This window comes from Pinus tabuliformis, chromosome 5_1 (assembly GCF_031772625.1).
Source record: "Pinus tabuliformis cultivar Carrire ecotype Pingquan chromosome 5_1, CPIR1, whole genome shotgun sequence".
Taxonomy (NCBI): Eukaryota; Viridiplantae; Streptophyta; class Pinopsida; order Pinales; family Pinaceae; genus Pinus; species Pinus tabuliformis.
In genome coordinates this window covers 834459908-834486678 of record NC_142305.1, presented here as the reverse complement: position 1 = coordinate 834486678, position 26771 = coordinate 834459908, and positions in this window count along the sequence as shown.

The following is a 26771-nucleotide window of genomic DNA, read 5'->3' as shown; positions in this document are numbered from 1 at the left end:
CCTTGTGGACCTCCTCTTCTTGTGCAGCTTCCCATGACTGGGATTTTCGTGGCTTTGCATCATTTGACTCTCCATCAGAGTCATATACATCATAAGAATGAGAATCATCAACTTCGACTGAATGAAATATCTGAGGGTTTATTTGCAGCTCTATGATGTCTCCTTGTTCTCTTTCTTGATCATTGGGTGATGCTTCTTGAAACAAGTATATGTTTTCTTGGAGTGAAGCCCCACAAACATCTTCAGCAGGGTCATTAACCTTAGGAATATCTTCATCATTGAAGTATGCACATCAATTTTCAAATAGAGCATACGATGGATATAATCTTTTGCAATAACTATTGAATGCCATATGAAAACTCTTTACGAAATATATGCTACCACGAGGTATTGTTCTATACCAAATTATAAATTCATATTATAAAGAGTACATGAACAATTTCATTCACGCATCTTCAAAAATAATACCCTGTCATTCCATGCATTCATGAATATCCTTAAGGTGTTGGTTTGACCTTCTGTCTGTGTTTCCACTAAATCTAGGAAAATAGGTATTCCATTCATGAAATGAAGGGACATGGTTGGGATAACCAGAAATATAAAAAAAATATAGTGGGGTAAATATGTTTGCCAAGAATGTAGGAAGGGCCATTTTGAAAACCTCCCTAGGTGAGTGATTTTGAGTTCAAAGGTAGGGAAATTTTTATTTGCTTTAGCATCAAAGCGAATATGAGGCTTCTTGAAATATAGGATGATCAAATAGAGGTATAGATAGTGGAGTCACCAGGATGTTTACCATAATATTGAAATGGTGGAGTCACTAAGGTGAGAGATATTCAACCCACACTTCCCTTGCTCACCTGATAGAGGGAATGTAAAAATTTGTCATACCCAAAGAAAAATAATCTGAATTGTTCCATGGCAATGACACTAGAAAGATGTTGTCACTTTTTCTAGCACCTATAGCACAAGTGCTTCTGGAGATATATAAAGCTTCCTAGAGGCAACCTCTAAGTTGATTGTAGATGAGTTCCTAAGACATCTTAAAGATAGGAGTGCTTTGGAAGATTAGCAATGGGGCTTTCTGCCACACTCCAATTGTCATGTAGTTTGAAAAGATAATAAAAACGAGCTTGGTTCAATAGGCCTTCATTAAGGTAAACTCAAACCAATACATGCATCTAAATGCTTAGGGGGTAAATCAAGCCAACCTCAAATATAAATGTCGGGTTCTAGTGGCCGACACACAACGACAATAAATTTTAATATTGGCATTGTAGAAAAATGAAGAGGAAGAAAGAAAGGAGGGAATTCGGTGCATAGGGCTAGTTACAATACAAAATCCTAAGAAACAATGTTCTGACAGAAATATGGAAGAGGGAGCACATGAAAGATCAGAAAGAGTGGAGCATAAATTACGGTTTCATGATCTATACCTCATGGATACATTTATCAAAAAACAACGTATGTAAATTTGTGCTCATACAGGTACTGCAGGTTATAACTAACACAAGTAAATCCACCTTATACATAGGTATTGATCATTGTTTAGCAGCCTAGGTACATCTATGAATCAGAGAGAAAATGACAGCTTCATTACATTATTTCGGAGAAAGAAAAACATACATGAAGTGAGATATATAGAGAAGGAAACATACTACACATTTCCATGATTGGAATCACCAAAGAGTTTCATTAATCGTCAAAATGAGTCTTGTTATCACCCCAAGAAACTCACCTAGGTTGTAAATCAGTGATGCTCAGGAACATTAAAAATTCAACAGTTATGTTGGATAAAATGATGGATAAATGGAAGATGTGCAACGCCTTTAAGCCAGATAACCACTCCTACTATGATTTACCTCAGACATGGGTGAAGACCCCTAAACTACAAGGCTTTCAACTACCAACTACTCACAGTTTAGGGTAAAGGTGATGATGGAGAGGACTAATTGCACCAACAGATGCACAGGACCCTGTGATGGCCAGCTGCAACCAATTAGAAGATCTGTGAAACCATTGTCTAACACACAGGCAGGATGACAACTCCCTGATATTAAAACAACAGCATTCTGCAAGCAATTCTAATGAACCATTAAATTATAACACAGAGGTGGGATGACAGCCCCTCTGGTATTAAAAATCCACAACACATCAAATAAATGCAAGCAGGCAAATCCTAGAACAAGAAAGAGAAGTGGAAAGTGAGCAGGTGACAGCAAAAGAAGCTTGTATTAGATGAAAATCCCGACCAGAAGCTGCAGGTCTCATAGTATTAACAGTCTCCAGAAGTTAAAGGCTACAATAAGCTCTCATTCATCAAACACTCATCATCCGATTACATCTCTGTTCTGGGTATATATAGAGTTTGTTTACAAAATTGCTCTGCTGGTTATGCGTGCAGGAATCAATAAATGAGGGCCAACAACATTTACATTCAGGAATGGGCCCTTGATACGAATCTGGCTGTGCTGTAAATGGATTTGCCTCCCTCTGGCTCTCTGTGGTCCTTCTTTGGGTAGGTGGAATGAAATATCCGTAAAACCCATAACCATTGAATGCTTTGATTTGATCGGCGGTGTCATGCTCCTCCTCGGCCATACTGTTGATTAAATGTTGCTGCTGAATCATTGAATGGCTTTAATATGACTGCTGCTTATTAAACAGTGGAATACTGTCAAACTACTCATTCCCGCCCATTAATGCTTCACCTGAACTTCAAAAGGTTCATTCATGGCTTAATCATTTATCGGGTCCGTCATTTGGGCTGCAATGCATACCTTAGGCTGGCCGATCCTTTGTTTCTTTATACTTGGGAATACACGAAGAAATGCTACAAAATCATAAAACAATGGCTCTGGCGGACCTGAAATATTATACCATTTTGCTTTGGGAACCCATCGGGTCCGGGCTTATCGCATCGCAAACATAACCATTGAAAAGGCCTCCTTTGTATTTTCTTTATACAAAGAAAATACATAAAAACAATGAAAAAGTGACGGGCGCGGATTTGAAACATTATGCAATGGAGCTCTGAATGGCCATCGGGTCCAGCCCATCGGGCGAAGTCTTGTCACTACCACTGCCTCGTACCGATGCGATATGCCTCGGACCTGAAATAATATAAAACGGATTGTTGAAGGGCCATCGGGTCCGGCCCATCGGCGATTGCACCCGCCCCTTTGACAATGCCGATAGCGATATGCCGATGCGATATTGGCGATCGCTCATCGGCGAATAATAAAGCCCAACTCCTTTGTAAGTCCTCCATTGTGATACGCCGTTGCGATATCGATGATCGCTCATCGGTGAAGTCTCATGTTGCTGCCACTGCCCACCTCCTCCGATTGCAATATGCAGACGCGATCTAGACCGTTGATCGGCCAGATCCAACGGCTGAGATTGAAGCGGATCCTTAAGCCTGTAATCTTGGTTTTTACATAGTTTTTGGGGTATTTCCGCCTCCCGATAGTGTATTTCTACCCACCAAAGGGCTTTTCTCTTGCAACTTTTTCAATCGGTGGAAAGCTTTTAGCCATAATTTGAGGATTTTGACAGCATCAATGAATCCTTTGGCATGATTATAAGCATTTTTGCAGCCTCTGAGAGCATTTTGAATCCATTTTTGATTTCTTGTTCAGTAAAGCTAACACTGGCTCCTTCTGGGGATGAGATCCTCCCTGTGAGGTATCAAGAACCTGCAGATCGATGCCTTTCCAGTAGCAAACAAATTAGCCAAAATTCCTAGTGTTCCATTGGGCATGGATTCTATTACAGCTACACAAAAAAAAACTGATAAAAGCAGAATATTTACAGCTTTTAAGGCCAAAAGACCTTAAATCACATAATTCTTCAGAAACCGCCCATTAACTGGGCCATCAAAGACTGGTTCTCCTCTCATACTTTTCAGTATGAAGGTATTGTTCCCTTGAATCTGTGAAATGATGAAAGGGCCTGTCCAGAGAGCATCAAACTTCCCATGATTGCCTTTCTTTTCTTTAAAAGCATCCCATTTCATGACCAAATCCCCAACCTGAAAATTGTTTCTTTTTGTCTTCTTGTCAAAGGCTTCCTTGACCTTTTGTTGATGTGCTGTAGCTTTTTTAATCAGCTGCTCTCTGATCTGATATAATTCTGTTAAATCAATGATTCTATTGGCCATATCATCTTCTTCATTATGCGTTGTTTGGAGCAACTTTGCCACAGGGAGGGTAAGTTGAATTAGAAAAATAGCATCAGTACCATATACCAGCTTGAAAGGACAGCAGGCTGTAGATCTTTTGATGGTCACTCTATCTGCCCAAAGTGCATATTTGAGCTTGGCATCCCAATTCTTCTTATTTTCCTCTAACAGCTTCTTTATAATCCTGATCAGACTTTTATTAGAGGACTCTGCTAGACCATTCCCTTGGGGGTAATAGGAGGTGGAATGAACAAGCTTAATGCCCATTGAATCACAAATTTCCACCAACTCCTTAGCCTTGAAGGCTGCTGCATTATCTGTTATAAGCTTATGTGGGCAACCAAATCTGCTGAAAATGTTTTCTGATAAAAATTTCATTACCACATTATGATCAGCCTTCCTTGTTGGGATTGCTTCAATCCATTTTGTAAAATAATCAGTGGCGACTAATATCCACCTGTGCTGGCCACTGGAATGTGGGTTGATTTCACCAATGAAATCCAAGCCCCACTGCTGAAAAGGTCCTTTCGCAATGATTGGCTTTAGGGGCAGGGATTTCAACTGCTGCTTCCCTTCAAATCTCTGGCACCTGTCACAAGATTTAACAAAATCAAATACATTAGAAAATAAAGAGGGCCAATAATACCCGGCTCTGAGAATCTTTTGGGCTGTATTTCTCCAATAATGATGTCCTCCATACATGTTGTCATGGAATTGCTGCATAACTTCTATTGACTGCTGTTTATCCAGGCATCTTAAAAGCACTCCAGATGGATCCCTCCAATAAAGCAAGCTACCATTGATGCAATATTTTGCTGCCTTGAGCTTTAGCGTTCTTGCTTGACATTGAGAAAATTCTGAGGGAACTTCTAGCTTTAGCATGAAATTAATTATTGCAGCATACCAGCTACATGAAGCTAGGTTTTTGGCCACTGATTGTCCTCTTTGCATTTCAACTATTTCATGCTCTTCCATTAGACCATTTTCTGCTACATTGAACAAGAAATCAATGTCCAAAGACCTGCAATTTTCTTCAGCCAACAGTTTAGCAAGCCCCTGACCTCTTACCAGCCTGGTGGGCTTCAGTTCTATGTTGAATTCTATCATTTTTGCAATCCATTTCGCTCTTTTTCCATCAGCATCAGGCTGTATTAAAACATCCTTTATCGCAGCAGAAGGCACGTATGCAACTATTTTGGAGTGAAAGATGTAAACTCTAAAAGCCTTCAAAGATTTGATAAGGGCATAAGCCTGCTTTTCAATGATTTCATACCTTAGTTCAGCATCCCTCAGATTTTTGCTGAAGAAGGCAACTGGATGCTCTTGGCCTACTTCATCTTGCTGCAACAGGACAACTGCAATGGTATCGTTAGAGGTAAATGAGAACAGATGAAACTCCTTGCTATAGTCAGGACTTATTAAAGTAGGAGCTTGCACAATATCCATTTTAATGGACTCAAAAGATCTTCTAGCCACATCAGTCCACTTCACCTCTGCTCCCTTTTTCAACATGGAGGTTATGTGCTTGACTAGCTCTGCAAAATTAGGAATGAACCTCCTTACAAAGTTGATTTTGCAAAGAAAAGACTGTATATCTTTCTTTGATCTTGGAAGAGTCAAGGACTGAATTGCTTTGACTCTTTCTGGGTCAATCTGAACACCTGCAGCAGACACTACATGTCCCAACCATTTGCCTTCTTCTAAAGCGAATTGGGATTTTTTGGGATTGAGTGAAATCCCAAACCTTCTGCATTTCAAAAACACCTTTCTTAAATGCTGTAAATGTTCATGGTGGCTACCAGAATAAACAGTTATGTCATCGAGATATATCAACACGAATTTATCTTTTTCACCCACAAAAGCAATATCCATAGCGCGCTGAAAGGTGGCTCCAGCATTCATTAGCCCAAATGGCATTTTTGCATACATGAACATGCCCCAAGGCGTGGTAAATGTTATTTTCTCTTGATCGTTTGGATGCACAGCGATTTGATTAAATCCTGAAAACCCATCTATGAAAGACATCACTTTGGCACCTGAGACTTGCTGCAACAAATGCTCCATTTTTGGCAGGGGATAATTATCCTTTTTGGAGCATTTATTTAGATTCCTGAAATCAACGCACAGTCTGATTTCTCCATTCTTCTTCCTCACAACAACCAGATTGGCCACCCATTTAGAATATCTGAGAGGTACTATTATTTTAGCAGCCAGCAACTTTTTAATTTCTTTCTCAACCAGAGGAAGAAGCATAGGATTCATTGGTCTCAGCTTCTGTTTGAAAGGAATAGTGTCTTTCTCAAGCAGAATTTTGTGCTGAATTATATTCCTGTCATATGTTTTCAGATCACTGTACTCCCAAGCGAACACATCAGCAAATTGCCTCATTAATTTGCAATATTCAGCACTCTGATCAGCAGATAGATTAGTGGACAGATTTATGAATTTGGGCTGACCTGGACCTCCTATATCATGCTTGCAAACTTGAGACTGATCTTCTTTTTGGGCAGCTTTGTAAGGCACATCATTGTGGTCAAACAATCTCTCAAGAGGAATTAGACCCTTAGGAATATGGTTACTAGGAAGCTGGACTATGCTATTCTTGCCAATTTTATTTCTAAGCTGGGACTTGGGATCTTCTAACAAAGCATCATTGTTTTGGTCAATTTGCATTTCAGAGAACTCATCAATGAATTGAATGAACCTATTCAACTCATCATCATCATCATCAAAAACCTTCCAATGGTGGACATTATCAGGCACAGAGGGTCTATACTTCATTTGTACCTCATAAACTAGTTTGGGAGGCGATGGAGGGATGAACAAACTAGCAGAGATAGCAAGGGAATCAGCAAGCTGATTTTGGGCTCTAGGAATATATGAAATGCAGAAAAAATCAAAGAACTCTTTGACTCTCCATACCTCATCTCTATAAGCTTTCAGCCTTGGATGCTTTGCTTGGAACGTTCTGTTTACTTGCTGAATTATCAGATCAGCATCTCCAAATACCTTCAGATTTTTTATTCCTCTATTTTTGACTTCATGAAGGCCCAACAACAGTGCTTCATATTCTGCTATGTTGTTTGTCACCTGAAAAACCAGCTTTAGAGATAACTGAACTGTTTCTTGTTGTGGAGACACTAGCACCACCCCTGCTCCTGCAGTCTCCTTGGTACATGCTCCATCAAAAAACATTTCCCAAATCTGACCACCTGTATCATGTTCAGCCTGAGCTGTTGGTTTCCGGATATGCAACGCAGCCTTCTGAGATTCTTCTATTTGGAGGATGCAAGCTCCAAAATCAGTGTCCACTGCATATATGGGATGGTTTGTAGGATTCTTCTCATCACTAATAACATATGCCAGCTGTGCTTCTCTATATAACCTCCTGCTTTCTCCTCCAAACACTGGAACAGTTGCATAAGATAGATCATTCTGCAATGTCCCTCCTAGTCTCTTTATCCATCCTCTAGACAACAGCATACCAAACTTAGGAGGAACATCGGCCACCACTATATCCATCATCATACTTTTCATGGGCAGCTGGGTTAGGGTAATGGCCAGATCCTTAATTAATCCAAGGCATTTTACCTTCCTTGAATCAAACGAGAATAAATCATGATAGGGTCTGGTGATATCAAGGCCTAGCTCTTCCATGACAGTTTTAGGCATTAAATTGTGACTCGCCCCTGTGTCTAGCAGGCAATTGTGGAGAATTTTATCATGGATAGTTAATGAAACATAAAAAGATGGAGAACTATTATCAGCAGGTTCAACCATGGGGCTAAGCACGATAGCAGGCTTGTCATCTTGCAAATTGACAGAATCAATGGAGGTTTGTTTAGGCTTTAGTTCAAGGGCCTCAAGGATGGGCTTCCTAAATAATTCACTCTTCACCAACTCTGCCAGAGGCATGGATATTTTCAATTTCTGAATTTCTGACTCAAAACTAAAAGAAGAGAATACTTTATCAGCAGTTTTTACCTCTTGAACTGGAGCTTTAAGGGTGACCGGATCAGCTGCTGGTCTTCTTTGCCTGCTATTGTGTGGCATTGTTTGAGCAGCTGTTTCTTGTGCCACATTTTCTTTGACATTCTTTGCATTAGATCTTAGAGTATATCTTTGCTGCTGCTCACCAGATTGCAGAACGGCACCACTGTCCCACCTCTGGCTGTTTTGCTCTTGCAGCAATGACTCTTCATATTCGGCCAATGTTAAAAATGCAGCACTACCTTTATCCTCCAAGCAGTGAATTTCATCCTCATCTTCTTCAGATTGTTCCCCCTCCATGACTGCATTCTGAAAGGGAGCTTTTACTTTATGATCTTCGATTGCTTCTCCAACCCTTTGCATAATCTGTAGCTGCTCATTTGCTTTTCTGAATGGGTTTGGATTTCTTGGGACAAATGTGTTTTGCTGCCTTGTTTTGCCTGAAGTCTGATCAACCTTTAACTTAGAAATTTCAGCAGCCAATGACTCTATCATTTTGGTCATTTTGTCTAACTTAGGCTCGGAAGTTGATGCAGTGGAAGAAGAAGCCTCACCTCTCGGCCTTCTTCTATCAACTTGACTCTTCAACTTCTCTGCTGCCATAATATTGGATTCCACCTCCAGGGCTGCTTCTTGCATATCACCCAGAGTAGCACATCGTCTTTATTTGAGCAATAAGCAGAAATCAGAGTCAAAAGCATTGGCATATGTGAGTTTGGCAGCAGTGGGGGTAGGCTTTACCTCAGCTGGAATTTTACTATACATTATATTAAATCTTTTATTGAAGTCAGGCAAAGACTCACCCTTTTCTCTTTTCAAGTTTCCAAACTCTGTATGATAATACAACAAGTCCTTCTTATCTCCCCATTGTTTCAAAAATGCCTCATCTAATGCTTCTATATCTGTTATAGATCTCTGGGGTAATTCTCTAAACCACTTCCTAGCCTCTCCATCAAGACTCTGGACAAAAACTCTCATCCATACATCATTCTAACTTATGTCTAAATTATCAACATAACTGTAAAAAGCTTCAAGATGTTCTTCTGTTGTCACTCCCTCTGTTCCAGTAAATTTGGGCATATATTTTTGATATTCTCCTGTAGGCATGGCATTTAAAGGTGTAGGCAATATCAAAGGTCCATATCTAGCAGCAACAATCCTTTCAATCCTAGTAGGTGCTTGCTGCCCTGCCATGTTTGGAATATGTGGAAGAATACTAACAGATGGAGCAGTAGGAGATAATGCAATGGGTGGGAAAGATATTGGGATGTTCTGGACAGTATGGGAAACTTTCTTCAGACTCAGATTCAAAGGGGAACTAAATGGAGAAGGAGCTTTATGAATCTCTGCAGGTATTTCTTCCTTAACGGTACTAGGCTCTAAGTCTTCAAATTGTGTATCTTCAACTAAAAACTCCTCATGCAGAGACAAATAAGATTTCTTGGGCTTACCTGATCCTGATGCTCCTTTCTGCGATGTTTTCTTTGGGTTAACAATCTTTTCAGGGTCAGGCACTCAAACAGCTGGAGACTTCTGCGGATTTCTTTTAGTATGTCTCACAAACTACGCCAGAACTTCAATGTGGAGTCGCCAAAGGATGGCCTTCCCCCAGTGGAGTCGCCAGACAGATGATTACAACCAAAATCTGTGTTCAAATCTTGTCTGTCATCAAAGTTTGAAGCTGTGTCGTTCTCCCAAGGAAGTTGAGCTTCGATTCTCCTCTCCCCGGCAACGGCGCCAATTAATGTTATCACCCCAAGAAACTCACCTAGGTTGTAAATCAGTGATGCTCAGGAACATTAAAAATTCAACAATTATGTTGGATAAAATGATGGATAAATGGAAGATGTGCAACGCCTTTAATCCAGATAACCACTCCTACTATGATTATCCCCAGACATGGGTGAAGACTCCCAAACTACAAGGCTTTCAACTACCAACTACTCACAGTTTAGGGTAAAGGTGATGATGGAGAGGACTAATTGCACCAGCAGATGCACAGGACCCTGTGATGGCCAGCTGCAACCAATTAGAAGATCTGTGAAACCATTGTCTAACACATAGGCAGGATGACAGCTCCCTGATATTAAAACAACAACATTCTGCAAGCAATTCTAATGAACCATTAAATTATAACACAGAGGTGGGATGACAGCCCCTCTGGTATTAAAAATCCACAGCACATCAAATAAATGCAAGCAGGCAAATCCTAGAACAAGAAAGAGAAGTGGAAAGTGAGAAGGTGACAGCAAAAGAAGCTTGTATTAGATGAAAATCCTGACCAGAAGTTGCAGGTCTCATAGTATTAACAGTCTCCAGAAGTTAAAGGCTACAATAAGCTCTCATTCATCAAACACTCATCATCCGATTACATCTCCGTTCTGGGTATATATAGAGTTTGTTTACAAAATTGCTCTGCTGGTTATGCGTGTAGGAATCAATAAATGAGGGCCAACAACATTTACATTTAGGAATGGGCCCTTGATACGAATCTGGCTGTGCTGTAAATGGATTTGCCTCCCTTTGGCTCTCTGCGGTCCTTCTTTGGGTAGGTGGAATGAAATATGGGTAAAACCCATAACCACTGAATGCTTTGATTCGATCGGCGGTGTCCTGCTCCTCCTCGGCCATACTGTTGATTAAATGCTGCTGCTGAATCATTGAATGGCTTTAATATCACTACTGCTTATTAAACAGTGGAATACTGTCAAACTACTCATTCCCGCCCATTAATGCTTCACCTGAACTTCAAAAGGTTCATTCATGGCTTAATCATTTATCGGGTCCGTCATTTGGGCTGCAATGCATACCTTAGGCTGGTCGATCCTTTGTTTCTTTATACTTGGGAATACACGAAGAAATGCTACAAAATCATAAAACAATGGCTCTGGCGGACCTGAAATATAATACCATTTTGCTTTGGGAACCCATCGGGTCCGGGCTTATCGCATCGCAAACATAACCATTGAAAAGGCCTCATATTTATTTTCTTTATACAAAGAAAATACATAAAAACAATGAAATAGTGATGGGTGTGGATTTGAAACATTATTCAATGGAGCTCTGAATGGCCATCAGGTCCAGCCCATCGAGCGAAGTCTTGTCGCTGCGACTGCCTCCTGCCGATGCGATATGCCTTGGACCCGAAATAATATAAAACGGACTGTTGAAGGGCCATCGGGTCCGGCCCATCGGCGATTGCACCCGCCCCTTTGACAATGCCGATAGCGATACGCCGATGCGATATCGGCGATCGCTCATCGGCGAATAATAAAGCCCAACTCCTTTGTAAGTCCTCCATTGCGATACGCCGATGCGATATCGGCGATCGCTCATCGGCGAAGTCTCATGTCGCTGCCACTGCCCGCCTCCTCCGATTGCGATATGCCGACGCGATCTGGACCGTTGATCGGCCAGATCCAACGGCTGAGATTGAAGCGGATCCTTAAGCCTGTAATCTTGGTTTTTACATAGTTTTTGGGGTATTTCCGCCTCCCGATAGTGTATTTCTACCCACCAAAGGGCTTTTCTCTTGCAACTTTTTCAATCGGTGGAAAGCTTTTAGCCATAATTTGAGGATTTCGACAGCATCAATGAATCCTTTGGCATGATTATAAGCATTTTTGCAGCCTCTGAGAGCATTTTGAATCCATTTTTGATTTCTTGTTCAGTAAAGCTAACAAGTCCCATTCACTAGCCCATTACATTTAATGATATACAACTCAAGTCCCTCCTGAACAAGAAAATAGAACCAAAAAGTGGAATCATTGAATTTGGATCCCTCGATTGCAGAATTATGGAACCTCTATTAAGTGTTTTGTCCCCCTATTTATAAGGAAAGTGGGAGCTTTGAATCAGTTACAAAATATCTCATCCAAGGGCCAATTGTCTGATAGACTAGCTATCTCAGCGTGTGATAGCTCTGCTGGCTAAAATGATTACCAAGTATTTGATTCCTTCCTTGAAAACACACTGAAATTATAAAATAAACAGAAATAAGAAAAAAATAAAGATGACTAAGGAGAATATCTCCCTGCCATTATTTTGATATCCCTTGTTCAGGGCACATCTCTGCCATGATGTGCCTCTCCTGTTGCTTAGCTAGTTCACCTATCACATTTTCCTTAAGTTCCTAACTTCACCACTCTTTGGAGCTGGTAGCAATCAACTGTGGTGGATTTTCACAAAGCAGAAGCAGAGATTGTCCTAACAGTCCTTCATTGTATGACTGAGTGAAGCTCCATGTTGAGCCATTAAGTCTTCATGAGTCCCCATAACTCCATTTACTCCATGAAGATGTGTGCTCGAAGCAGTCTAATTCATTTCTTCTTCCCATGGAGTCCTTGGTTTCTTTTCCCAGGGGCTTCCAGAGGATTAGCCCATATTGATTTCCAACTTGTCCATTGCTTCATTCAATACCGCAATTGCCAGTGAGGAATGACGAGGACCTCGGTCAAAGCGTGTTGAATGAGGCTCATGGAGACCACGCAGGAGGCAAAACTAGCACTTGGGAAGCTCGAATTGGGAAATAGAGTGCATTTCTGATGCGTGATTAGTGCATCGTTGGGCAAAACCCCTCGAGAAGGAAAAAGCCCCAAAGTGCTCAGTTGCATGGAAGCTAGGAAAATCATGGGGAAAGCGTTAAGGCAAAAGGCGGGTCCCGCGCTCCAAAACCGACAATATATCGGGGGTGCCCTTGGGTGGTAAGCAGATTTGGACAAAAACAAGCGATTCCATTCAGCGCATGACGCGTGGCAGGTAGATGAGAGAGGAAACCACCGCTCATCGTGTGCTAATGGTCGAGCAAGTCAACTACGTGAAATGAGCGAATGTCAAAGGATCTAGGGGCTCCAGATCTGATGGCAGAGAGCATGCTTGATGGAGAAACGAGATTTGACAGGGGATTAAGCTGCGACCCATAAGAGTTTGAGGTCCAATTTGATGCTGAGATGGTGGATGAGTCATACCACAATGTAACTAGAAATCCAAACCGATCAAGAAGAGCTGGTGCAGTTCGGGAGAGGACAAGTGGCCACTCCTTATGAGCTGTTGATGATGACACAGAGACAGGGAACTCCAAGAGAGTAGCAGTAGGTGATCCAAAGGGGGGCGGAAGAGGAAGTGAACAGTCAAGGACAACTTGGCTTTAAGCCATGAATAGATAGAACATAGGACACAAAGAGGAGAAGAAGGTGAAGACAAAGAAAAGAAGAGACAATGAAGCAAGAAGCAGAAAGACAGAAGGTCGAGCTGCCTGTAGCATAAGGCATCATCGAGTAGACAGAAAGCTTAAGAGGTTTAAGAAATCCCTAAGAGGATCTGTCAAGAATCAAGAACCACATTGGGCTCCTTCCCTTAAAGACCAGAGAGGTCAAGTTCTGGTAAGGAAAAGAGTCTGTGTACTCTAGTGGCTTAGGGAATCCAAGAACCACCCTACCAAGCACTGTTTTGTTTCAAGAGACTCAATTTGAGCTCCTCATTGTAAATCTCTACTTTAAAGACACAATAAAAGAAGGCCACCACTGAAAGCTGGACCAGAGATGTAGCCCTGGAGGATAGCGTGAACTCCTTATTAATTGTTGTGTTTTTTCATTTGCTTACTGTGTTTCTCTTATTGTTTTCCATTTTCCAAGTGTCTGTGTATTTTGCAATCTGATTGATCCGTTTCCTCAAATGACTTAGACACACACAAACACATGAGTTTGTAATACATTCACTCATTAATAACTTAACTGAGGTCACTCAAGAGTGAGTTTCAGATCACCGTGAGGTGTATGTGAACATTCACAAGTCGAGCTTGTACCGGATTGCATGCAGATACACCGTGTTCCCATATGCAGACATGATACACTGGATCATCTCTCACACTAATCTCGAGACGATGACCTTGAGCAGTGTCAGTGGGATGAAGCTTGCAACCTTCTGGGCATGATATTATGATGATATGTATAAAATTTCAGATGACTATCATGAAGACTCCCTTCAGCTTACCCAACAACAATGCTAACTCCTGAGACATTCTGAAGAATTGGGTAAAGGAGCCAGCTCGATTCAGGTTGACACCCAACTAGATCTATAGGACGAAAATGTTGTAGAAGGTGTATCAATACTTGGTCATATTAGCATGTCAACTGTATGGCTAAGAAAGCACAAAAACCTTCCCATAGAGTTGGGTAATCACATTGGACCAACTAGCCAGAGAAGAAAAATGATGTAACAGGTCTGGATTGTTGGCTCATTAGCTGAAGGAAAAAGTAACGAAAGCTCGACAGTAACCTAGAGGTATGCATGCAAAGATTTACATGTCTACCTACATCTTATATGCAATCTCTGCCCAACATGAGTTCCTGAGCTTGGAGTGGGCATGGTCACCGACGGAGACTGCTATGAACACATATTTCAAGTTGTTGTCTGATGTAGCTTCAGAGGAGTAATCACAGAGCTGCCCGATCATTTTGTCACCCTAGTTTACAAGATGATATTCAAACAGGATCCACCCTACATGTCCAAGGAAGCAATGGAGGCACTAATAGACATTGTTGATTGTTATGCCTCACCGTCCGACACCTTCATTTGAATGTTCAGCATGGAGAAGCCTTCGCATATTCTACCGAAGTTTTCCTTGGACATACTTGTCATGAAAGAAGTAGCATATCACATCTTGGTAGGATTGACAGCTAGATTGCACCGGAAGAAGAAGGCACCTTGACCTGATCTTCCATTGCGGATTGAGTTATACGAGATCCAGAGTATCAGGCAAGCGGATGTCAAAGCAAAACATATGAATAAGTATCCATTCAACCTCTAAAGTTACAATCCATATGACCCACATTGCATTATGAAGGATCACTACATGAGAGTACAGTTCAACTGGATCCATGGGGCATTTCATTGGGTTGAGGAGGGTCCATGGAGATATTGCTACAATTTCCTTAGACCCAATGGATAGGATGACTTCACTGTGGATTGGTTAGTGAAGCAACATGAAGCAAAATCACGGAGAGAACTAGTAGCAGCAGAGGAAAGCATACTAGTGCATGATAAGGGCAAGACAAATATTGTCGATCTTATGGAGGAGGAGTAAATCTACAAGTTCCGAGAAGATCCATTAGTAGAGAAAGCAACAATGGCTATAGAGGCAAAGAGGCACCAACATGACATGTGAATTGCACAAAGGCAGAGGGATAAGATAAGAATGGAAGAAGTAGAGAAGAGTTGCATGAGTTGAGGGAGCAACTCCAGAAGGGACAAGAGCTACGCAAAAAGGAGAGGGAAGTGCAACAATAGTAGGTACAACATGGGGCGCAACATGTGCAAATAGATGAAACAACGCCCTTACAGGTAGTGGATTCATCAGAACAGCTGGCATCAGGTAGATAGGGTGAACCATCGTAGGAGCAAGACTTCACTCATGAGATAAAACAAGCACTCCAACAATTGGATGCAGACATGCAACAACACGAGTTGGAATAGGACACCATCCTCATGCCTAACCACCAAGAGGTCGACTTAACCACTTTAGTGCATCCAGATGATGAGCAAGTCTCAAGTTACCAAGAAGGCACTGAGATCCTTGGTGATTAGCCAGAAGGAGAGATGCATAACATCTCATTCGACGAATCTCAACATAGAGTTGCACAATCTCACAGAGTGTCAACTTCGAAGGATCATACATCTCTTGCGTAAGTTGAGGAATAGGAGATCATGACTGATGTGCATAAACATCTAACATTATTGCCTGATGCAACTAGAGTGTATGCTGAAGCCACTAGCTCAAGTGTTCGCTTTCTGATAGCCAAGAATGAGTGAATGGTGAAGGAACTACAGATGGTCAAGCAAGGAGGAGAGTTGGTGACAGCGTCCACCCGAGCTGAATTGAAGAAGGCAATACTAGATGAAGTATTGTCCCTTGACACAATTATGCAAGCATTGTACTCAAAGTTTGGTACCATGCATAAGGAAGTCGTCCATCTCAATGGATGGCAGCAATGATGTGCTAGAAGAGCACTTATCTTAACGAACTTGCATGCTGCTTTTGATGACATGCAAACATGGATGATGAAATACAAGGGATCCCCGCTTCACTTGCCTAAGATGATGAGGGCCAATGTAGTTGAGCTAAAGTCACATATCCGGAGTTAGATCCAGAACTATGAAGAGCTCCCGCAGCTCATCACTAGTATACATGCTTCCCATGCATGAGTATTCAAGAGTATGGATGTTGTGTTGCACGCACATGTGATCCCATCTATTGGGACTGTCACCTAGGCAAAGACAAAGGAACAGGTCTGGCTAGAGATTAACTCATACTTTGATGAGTTGATGTGCATTTCCACCAGCCCAGACTTGACCATCAGTGTAAACACCATCCATAAGTATGTTACTGGTCCGGCCACATTGAAGACAATGATGCACATGCTTTCAAATGAGTTGGACAGAGGAGACCGAGCAGTGTACCTGACTGCTATGGAGGCAAAAGTTAGGCTCCAGACAGATGTCACCGTGGAGCACACAGACACCATCAAGGACTATCGATCTTGGCATCAATATGTTACTGTTGATCAACACGAGGATTTTGAGGAGTTGGACTTCCATGGTTGTCTAAGTCATAGTGATGTCTAGCAAGGCTTGCTGAAGCCATTTCTCTCACATGGGTACATGTGCATTGTAATGTAATGTAATGGCTTGTCAAGTGTAAGTCAAGTGTCGATAGTTGGATGTAACAGTCATAGACTAGATGAAGAGTCATGAGGCTAGTTGAACTGTCACGAAGGGGAATGTCAAGGGTCACCCTTTTGCTATAAATAGTCACTCATAACTCATTGTAGAGGCTTTTGGTCAGCCAAGCTTTCGATAAGACTATCTTGGAGAGAGTTTGGATAGTATTGTAACAAGCCTTGGCTTCTCCACTACACAGAGCTAGTACATCTCTTTGGTGGAGTAGGAGATTGTGGTTGTAACATTCTACTATCGGGACTAGTGGTTGGACATGGATGTATTGTATGACTGGAACTTACAATTATTAATATAACAACAACCAACACATTTCATGCATATGTTGTATTGTATTCTATGCTATTTGGTTTACTCTAAATGATATATATATTGTTTTCTTACAGATGCATGTATAGACTATTATGTATAAGTATGTATGAATCTTTTTGAAATGTGTTATTGGTTTAACCATCACTTTGGATTTCTCACTAACTTTCCTTCCATGTTGTGATGTATCTTTTCTCGTATGTTCCCTTCCAAACCGAGTGCTATCACAATTTTCCAAGGGGTGCACTCATCTTAACCCCCATGTGTTAAAACCTCTCATGCACCTTGACTTACTGCCACTGTCACACACTTGCTACCAATAGAGTTATCTTAGTTGCCTCTGTGCGAAATTGCGGTCAAGGCATTACTATACAACCCACTACTGGTGTTAGTGTCAGTATTTTCATCTTGCCATCAGTGATCAAAAACCCTCTTTTCATATCATTTTAAGGGTTTGATTCAGAAATTTTTATCATTCTACTAGGTCATGCAAAAAAAATTTAGTCACTGATGGTAGTCCTAGTCCAAAAACATCACTCTTCCCTAAATGTGATTACTTGCTGGCATAGTTTCATATCTTGTTGACTGTACATCATCCATAAAGTTATTTTTATCATGCCATTTGTATTAGTCATGAGGTCATTATGTCATCTGGAAATTCAATCCTTCAAGGTCTCATTAAGTCTTTATGGCTTTTCAAGGTTTCATAACAAAGACAGCATGGCTGATGAAGAATATAAGCCACACAGTGAATAAGAGGGATCAGATAGAGAAGGAGAGAACATAGCATTTAAGGTCTATTGTCATGCTGCTAATCCTCATCTCAACATATGGCGAGCTTGTTTTGCTCTGATTGAAAGGGATATCCATGAATCTGTGCAGGGGACACTGTACATTGCTGACAGTGATATTGTTGGTTAAAGGTTTACAATTGTTGGTCTCATGGTTCTAGAGAGGAATTACTTGGAGATTTATAAGTATGCATCTTTGGGTAGATGTTGATGATAAAAGATGCAAAGGAAAAATTTATATATTTCTTCTGGGCTCACTAAAATTCCACATGGAGGTTGGCTTCCTTTTTTACAATATCTATTGTATTTGCAGTTATAATACTGATGGAATATGGAGAAATCTGTTGAGAGTAAAATGGGGAAACTTGAAAAGATAGCAGAGGGTATGGTGTTGGAACCTGATTTTGCTGATGATTCCCAAATGGATTTACCATGGTAGAGAAATGTGTAGAGTGAAAGTGATGAAGATGAGAACGATGATCTTGCATCCATGTGGACAAAAATGTCATTATCTTTCCAGTGTTCCAAGATCAAATCCACTCAAGAAAATGTTGTAGCTACTCAAAGGGAAAAATATTTGACAGAAGCTATGAAAGTCAAACTTGCAGTAGAATTAATGTTATCGGAACATCAAGTCCACAAGTGGTTTTGTCATAGATGGCAGAAGGAGAAGGACAAGCTTGAACTATTGGTGGAGGCTTCACTCCATGCTTAGTCACCTTTAACATCATCTATGTCAACCATGTTTGAAGACCCTAAACTAAGTTTTTTGCTTTCTAGCATTTCCTGTTTTCTTCAGGTAATTTTTGTATTAGTCCCTTGGTCAAATGTGCAACACCTATTGTGTTGCGCACCATTTTGGGGGCATATTTTGGAGGAATTTCCACCACCATTGGATTCATAAGACCATTTACACTCAAGAAAAACATGTTTCTAGATGTGAAATTCAAAACTAGTAGGTAGAAAAGGCAAAAAACCACCTAAAAATCATGTTTCTGATTATTTTCTGAGCCGGGTGCTGCGTGTTTGAGTAGTCTTGGGAGATTCCAGTTTTGGAGGGGCAAATCAAGGTCAATTTGGAAACTGGGGGAATTTTTGGAAACTAGACAGGATAAGATTTCCAGTGAGCTATCCTGAGCTAGATTTGGACACCAGGAAGGCAGCCAAAACTCACCTTGAAGATGGTGTTGCGCACTTCCTTTAGGTGTTGCATGTTTGACACTGTTGTTGTGCATTTGATAGGCAGCCAAATTTTTTCACTATTTCCCTCAAAAAATACTTTTCACCTGTGGGATTTTGATTTTTCACTGATGTAATTCATAATGATTATGTAATTAAAGTGTGTTTTGTTACCTAGGGTAAATACATTAGATGAATGGCCTAAGTGGCATGTAATGAATTAGTTTGCTTCATATTAGGGATGAGTCTGTTTGACCACCCTAGTCTTTAGCTATCAGTTCAATCTTTTGTGCAACTGCTCCTCCTCTCATGGATTCGACCCCTGAGGCTAGGATTAATTATTCTTGAGCCTATATCATGTAGTTTCTCAGTCATTTTACAGGTTGGACTCTGTGTGGATGCTCAGAGCTTGATTATACACCTTTGTAAGCAGTTTGGCAGGAGATTAATAAGAATTGAAGCTATTTTTATGGGATCCCTGTGGTATGGAGTTCTAGTACAATTTCTTCTTCTGTGATTATATGCTTATATGTTTTAAGTATGCCATCAATCATTTCATTGCCTCTAGTTGAATGTTTTCAAGTTTGATAGGTAGAATCCATTGCATCAGTGCTCTAGCTTGGGAAACCATTCACCATTTCATGTTTTCTGTAGTACAAGAAGGATCCCTGATTGTCACATGCCCTTCTTAAATTCTCACCAATCTAAAACATCTCACCACATCAAGCCCAAAAGTGTTAAATCCTATGCCTATCTTGCCCCAAAAACACCCTGCATTTCTGACCTAATTTCCCAGAGCTAAACTGCCCAACTCCTCCTGATCGGGCAAAACCCATACAAAATCCAATCAAAAATTTCATGCTACTATACCTAGCCTAAAACCCTTTACCTGATCCATTCATCTTGGCTGAGATCCTTATGGAGAGAGCCCTCTCCCAGCCTAGTAGGGCTAGCTACTTGGCTAAGCTTGGTTTGTGGTTACCCTGACATTTCCTTTCTTCAGCCTGAGGTTCAATCCAAGTGATAACAACTGGGACTCCTACACAAAATGATCTGAGGTATAATTGGGACTTCTTACCACGGAGATCCCCTTACATGTTGGTAGGTCCGACACCGTCAACACATTGGAAAGATAATTTCGAGAATTATCCATAGGAGGGGGTCGTACTTAGCTTTGAGAGCATTTGTGGCTTGGAAGATGGTTATAAACCTCTCTACTCTTTTGCCCTATTTTAACAGTTGAAACCACATTTTGCAGAGGGAGACAACATTGGCTCCACCTGGGGATAGTGCCTTGCTAGCAAGGTGTTGAGAACCTGCAAACCAGTAGCCTTCACCATTAGGCATGGAGTCAAAATATATAATGCAGTTATACAACTAGAAAATCTCCATGAAACTTTATTGGATTCATTTCCTCATCGAATTAAAATGCAGAAAAGTAAATTACAACAACTTGAAAATAAATGCGCAACTAGTGAGCTTATTTATATACAGCTCCTACTTATGTACTAGACATCAATTCACCTAAGTGAGTTCACCCCTTCAATGGTACCAAGTCAGCATTTGGGTGCTACACCTAATTCGTTCATGCTGCTGGAATTTAAAAATCAAAACAAGCATGCACCATGAAAAGTATTCAAACAAAAAACCTGATACATGCTCCAGAAAAAAACCTTGGTTGTTGACATAAGAATGTTCTCATGTAATCAACTACAGGGTCATAGAACTGATAAGAAAAGTTTGCAGCTATCTTATTTTCATGAAAATTCTATTGACCAATATCTTCTTGGTCAGGGAAGCCAAAAATACCATTCAACTCCTCAGCCTTATATTTTGGAATATTTTTTTTTTTGATGATCATTTTCTACCCATTTGTCAACAGGTGAAAACCTTCTTGGAAATCTGCAATAGAATCTTCTTTTTCTGAGCTGTAAGAATCATAGATTGAAGAGTCTACTGAGAATTCCTTGCAGGAACCTTTCTGCATCAGGCAGTCATAGATACTACTTGGTCCTTCAACTTTGGGATCTTCTTGAAAGTTTTGTTGCTAGTAGCTTTCTCCCCACTATTTGGTACGCAATTTTGGGTTGTGTTATATTCTTTCCACGACTAGCCCACGTAGTTAACAAGGGGGTTAGAGGGGGGGCAAAGCCCGCCTTTGTTGCACTGATTGTGTAGCTGAGGGGGGTCACAGGGGGTTTGAGGCATACCCATAACCGCACTTTATGGGGTTTGGGGCAACACCCTAGAAAATTTTGGTTTTGGACCCTATGTTAGGTTGGGCGGACACACCTATGGTTTTGTGCATGATTTTTGCACATGTTTTTGGACACGATGGTTTTTTGTTCCATGGTATTGGATGCGATGGTTTTTGGTCCATGGTATTGGATTCTTCGGCATGTATAAATATGTATTATAACACTGAAAGGAACATAATGAAAAATAAAGCTCGTAATCTCGGTTTTGGGATCCAGGGGAAATCTCTGTGTATATGTGTTTTATGTGTTATGCTCTCGCATTGTTTATTTTCTGTGTTTTTAGAATTTGTATGCAAGTAGTTTCTGTATAGGGTTAGAACCTACATTTGGTATTAGAGTAGTTTTGGCTTCAAGGGGACACCTTTGTTGTTGAGGGGTTTTGCTTGGGCCTGTGGTAGACCCTGTTCAGTGGGAGATCTGTGAGATCGATTCTGGTGGTAAAAGAAGATGGCGAGCAGTGGAAAGATAGAGATCGAGAAATTTAATGGTTAGAGTTTTGAGTTGTGGAAACTCAAGATGGAGGATCTGTTGGTGGATAAACATCAGTGGATTGTGGTTGATCCGGGTACTAAACCAACGTGAGTGTCCAATGAAGAATGGAAGAAGTTGGATCAGAAGGCAAAGAGCACAATACGATTATGTGTCTCAGATTTAATATTGCTGAATGTATCAGGGGAAGCTATGGCGAAGGCTTTGTGGGACAAGTTAGGGACTTTGTACCAATCTAAGTCTCTAGTGAATAAACTGTTCCTGTGGAAAAAGCTGTATAACCTGAGGATGAAAGATGGAGACTCGGTGATAGAGCATCTGGCTGCATTTAATATTGTGGTAAGTCAGTTAGCATCTATTGATAGTAAAATTTCAGATGAAGATAAGTGCGTCAGTTTGTTGTGTTTTCTACTAGATTCGTGGGATAGTTTGGTTATTTCAATACGTAGCAATGCAACTGCCTTGCAGTTTGATGAAATAGTCTCATCCTTACTGACAGAGGAGATGAGACAGAAAAATATGGAGAGCTAGAATGGTAATGCATTGTTTGTATGAGGATGGTCCTAGAACAGAAACAAAAATAAGTCATCGAGTGGGAGATCTAAATCTAGAGGGAGATCTAAATCTGCAGGAAAACATGTAAAGGTGGTGTGCTGGAAATGCAGAAATAAAGGGCACTACAAAAGGGACTGTAAATCTAAATCTCCTGATAAAGGAAAGGGATCTGATGATGCTCCTTTTGCAGAGGCAAAAACCACCTCAGATGAAGGTGGGGATGTGTATTTGGCTTCTTCAAGTACACATGTAGATGATGAGGCATGGTTGATTGACTCAGGTGGTGATGAGAAATATGATGGTGGTGATGCGTTCTTAGGGGATGATAGGAAGGCTAGAATCATTGGTCATGGAAAAGTAAAGTTGAAGTTGCAAGGTGGAAGGGTTAGAACACTTCCGGGTGTTCTGTATATTCCTGCATTGGCCAAAAATCTGATTTCTGTAAGCAAGCTGGATGATGCAGGTGTAAAAATAGTGTCCGAGAAGGATACCTACAAAATGGTTTGGGGAGCACTGGTATTGATGCGGGGTGTTCGAATCAGAACTTTGTACATGCTGCAAGGTAGCATTGTTATTGATGGGTGCAATGGTTCCTGAAAGTGGAGCAGAAAATCTAGTGGTCTCTAGAGAGAAGACAATGTTGTGGCATCAAAGGCTTGGACATATTAGAGAGAAGGGCCTTCGAATACTTCATGGTAAAGATATGGTAGAAGGTATGAGTAATAAATCTTTGGATTTTGATTTCTGTGAAAATTGTGTATATGGGAAGCAAAATTGGGTGAGTTTCCCCTCTGGTAGTCAGAGGGCGAAACAGATATTAGAACTTGTGCACAGTGATGTGTTTGGACTTGTGAAGGTTCCATCACTAGGTAAGTCTATGTACTATATATCATTTATAGATGACTTCTCAAGGAATACATGGATACATTTCCTTAAGAAGAAATATGAAGCCTTGGATAGGTTTAAAGAATTTAAGGCTCTCGGGGAAAATCAGACAGAGAAGAAGATAAATGTGCTGAGGACAAATAATGGTGGAAAGTTTTGCAGCAAGGAATTTGAAGAATTCTGTAAGAAGTGTGGTATAGCAAAACAGAAGACTACTCCATATACACCTCAAAAAAATGGAGTTGCAGAAAGAATGAATAAGACATTGATGGAAAGGGAAAGAAGCATGCTCAGTGGTGCCAGGTTAGGACAGGAATTCTGGGCAGAGGAGGTGGATACTGTATGTTACCTGGTCAACAGGTCACCTTCATCAGCGTTGGAGAATAAAACTCCATAAGAGGTATGCACTAGTAAGAAACTCTCTCTTTCACATCTGAAGGTATTCTGATGTGATGCATATGTACATGTTCCAAAGGAGAAATGAACCAAGTTGGATAGTAAATCTAAAAAGTGCATCTTTATTGGGTATAAGGATGGTTTAAAGGGTTATAAGCTTTGGAACCCAGTCACAAGAAAGGTTGTGTATAGCCGAGATGTGGTGTTTAGAGAGGTAAAAGATGTTATTAAACATGAAGTCCAACCAAAGGAACCTGAGAAGATCGAGTTTGAGCTTAAGGAGGAAGAATTAGACTCTACAGCAGAGGAGGAATCAAAAGATGAAGAACCACAAACTCCGGGTGTGAGAAGATCAGTTCGAGAAAGAAGGTAGCCAGAAAGGTATAGTCCATATGCTTTCTGTTCAAATTTTGCTTTATATATTACTAATGATGATCCAAAAACTATGAAGGAAGCAGTAGATTCAGAGGATGGAAAACTCTGGAAAGAGGCCATTGTTGATGAAATGTCATCTTTGCACAAAAATGAGGCTTGGGATCTGGTGGAGTTGTCGGATGGAAGGAAACCAATTGGTAGCAAATGGGTGTTGAAGAAGAAGACAAATGCAGAAGGTGGAGAAATACGAAGCTCGGTTGGTAGCAAAAGGTTATTCCTAGGTGCTGAGAATTGATTTTGGTGATATTTTTTCTCCTATTGCCAAGGTAACTTCTATTAGATTACTTTTATCTGTTGCTTCCACTTTTGATTTTTAGGTAGACCAGATGGATGTGAAGACAACATTTCTTCATGGGGATCTGGAAGAGGAAATATACATGAAGCAACCTAAAGACTTTGCGGTGAAGGGTAAGAAAGAACTAGTATGCAAGTTAAAGAAGTCTTTGTATGGGTTAAAATAGTCACCAAGGATGTGGTATCAGAAATTTGATACATTTATATGGGGACTTGGCTTGACTAGAAGCAAAGCAGATCACTGTGTGTATTTTAAATTAATTGGTGACCGTGTTATTTATTTGGTCTTGTATGTGGATGATATGTTGTTGGTTGGGAATGACAAAGAAATTATCCAGGATTTGAAGACCCAATTGTCCTCCAAATTTGACATGAAAGATCTTGGTGCTGCAAACTATATTTTGGGCATGGAAATTAAAAGAGATTGGGAAAAGAGGAAGCTCTAGTTAAACCAGAGGAAGTATGTCGAGACAATACTACAAAGGTTTAATATGCAAGATAGTAAACTGGTGAAGGTTCCTATTCCTGTAGGTGTGAGGTTATCTGCTGAACAGTGTCCCAAGACACAGGAAGAGGAAGAGGACATGTCTCGTGTTCCATATGCAAGTGCAGTTGCTAGCCTGATGTATGGAATGGTCTATATTAGACCAGACATTGCACATGCAGTGACAGTATTGAGCAGGTTTATTTCAGAACCAGGGAAGGAGCACTAGAAAACAGTGAAGTGGGTTTTCAGGTATTTGCGTGGCACTCGTGATTATGGTTTGTGTTACCAAGGAAGATCAGGATTGGACAGAATGTTGGATATTCGTGGCTTTGTTGATGCAGACTGGGCTGGAGATCTGGATTAGAGAATATCTACAAGTGGGTATGTGTTTAACCTATTTGGAGGTGCAGTCAGTTGGATGAGTAAGAAACAATCTGTAGTGGCACTATCAACTATAGAGGCAGAATACATGGTAGCCACTCATGCAAGCAAGGAAGCAGTTTGGTTGCAGAGATTGTGCTCAAGTATTGGGTTAGTACAGGAAGCTATAAGGATAGACTGTGACAGCCAAAGTGCATTTTCTTGGCAAAGAACCCCGCATATCATTCAAAGACAAAACCCCATTTCCATTTTCCAGCCATGGAATTTCCCTATGCACCTTACATTTTGTGTCTCACAAATCTTACATACTTGCTACCCCAAATAATTCTTGTGATCTCTTGTGTGTGTTTCATAACCAAGGAACATAATTGAAACCTTTCCAATGGTGGTTGAAACTGATCCGGATTTAAACAAGAACGCAATAAAATACAGAGATAACCATAAAGACAGATATGAAGCAGAAATAATACCTCAATTCATTACTGTAAAATACTGAAATATGCTTACAAACAGAAATTGAAATACACCAGCTAGGGCAATGGTAGCTGATCTCTGAGAAGAGATGTGGTGGCTACATGCCTCTGAACTGTTCCCAAAAAAACTGTGTTACAATGAGGCTCGAGGGCCTATTTATTGTTGAGAAACAATGGAAAACCCTTCACATTCCAAAACCTAACCCTAGAAGATGAAACGCCAAATTGTGGGCCCCGTTTTTGGGTAAGTTGGTACATCAACTTCCCGAGGTCGCGAATTGGTTGTACTATCTCCGTTTGACGCGCATGATAGCCCGTTGGAAAGATCTCTCCGAGGAATACGACAAAAAAGATGATTTTTAGTTACACAAATCGCCGGCAGTGGATTTCCCAAAAAAACGTCGTTTAGGGCCTCAAAACGGCTCCGGAAGTTTAGGACCCGAAATACTGCTAAAAATAGTAAATTGTGCTATAATTAAGGAAACAGAAAAACTGAAAGAGACAGTTGTGGGGGTCCAAATGAGATAGGTGGGTGGCCACCAACATCCACCTGGATCATTCCTCCCCCCTTAGGAAGCAATGGTCCCCATTGCGTTGAGTTCCTCCCTAAGATGAGGAATCTTCTGCTGAGCTGGGTCTCTGGTGAGCTGTTCTGCAATCTCGGATGTGTCTAGAAATGGTGGGGAGCATGGTCGGCGACGATCCACATTGAACACTCGGTGCAAGCGAAGGAATGGAGGAATGCTATGCTTCAAAGCATTGTTTCCCGTAGCCTTGTTACTGGTGTAAGGACCATGTCGAAGTCGTCCGAGTTTCTCATGGGTTCTGATAAGGCGCTCCCTCTGCAAATGTAACCAAACTTTGTCGCCAACCTGAAACTTGTGTGGTACTGCTCTGGGTAAGGAGAAGTTGTTCCTGTGTTCTGTCACGACT